The following is a 1,023-nucleotide window of genomic DNA, read 5'->3' on the forward strand; positions in this document are numbered from 1 at the left end:
TATGACGTACAATTTATACGTATTCTATCTATTCATTATTTACCTCATTTGTAATTGTAGAATATTAATTTTTTTTACATTTTTAATAAAGTTCATAATTTGATAACTTTTAGCAATAATGTCCGGATCCATTGCAAATCAAGCAGATAGGTACAATTAAAGTCGTACAATCTGTTAGCAAAAAAATGGGTTGTTTTTAGAGGAAATTCGGCGACATGTATTTCTCTGCTTCGAGAAAAAAAATGACTGCAAACTTATGAGTATTTCAATTTTGAAACTTTTTTTGTCTTCAAAAAACACAAATTTGTTGTTTAATGCTTTATAAATTTAGGTTTATTCAAAGTATATAAGCTTTCTTGTCAGATTCTGGTGAGTTTTTTCATCCGCTTTTAAAGTCCGCCAAAAAAATTGAAAAAGCTTCTAAATGAACAAACTGGGATTGATTTTATTGAAACGTAACAAAAAAAAAAATAAAAAGGTGGGGTTTTCCTGAAAATTAAAACATTTGATTACTCGCAACTTTCAAAACCAACACATTCTACGGCTTAAATTTTAAGACCGCTGCCTAATTGCAAATGGGTTTGACAATATTCGTTTCTTTAAAAGACATTTGTAAAACTTGAGATCATAAAAACTTCGTCTTGATATCCTTTTTCATTCGTTATTTGTGTAAAACTCGGTTTCAGGGAGTTCAAAAAAATATTCAAGTATTTCAAGGTGTCTCCAAATTTACTATTTAATTGATATCTCATTAAATCCCATGAAATTCTTTGGAATGAAATATTTTAAAACTGGTAAGAATCCTTTGAAATTTTTTAAAACTTCTTGATATACCCTGAAACCTATTCCTGATTTTTTCTGATCCCTCTTAATTTTTTTTAAACTCTCAGAATTCCCATTAAATTCCTTTGACATTTTTTACTAACCTGTAGATTTTATGAAAAATTTAATTAAAATTCTATAAAATTCCTGGATATTCTTTGTAATCCTTCCAAATTGTTGGAAATCTTTTGATACCCTACA

The sequence above is a fragment of the Belonocnema kinseyi genome, chromosome 9 (assembly GCF_010883055.1).
Source record: "Belonocnema kinseyi isolate 2016_QV_RU_SX_M_011 chromosome 9, B_treatae_v1, whole genome shotgun sequence".
Lineage (NCBI taxonomy): Eukaryota > Metazoa > Arthropoda > Insecta > Hymenoptera > Cynipidae > Belonocnema > Belonocnema kinseyi.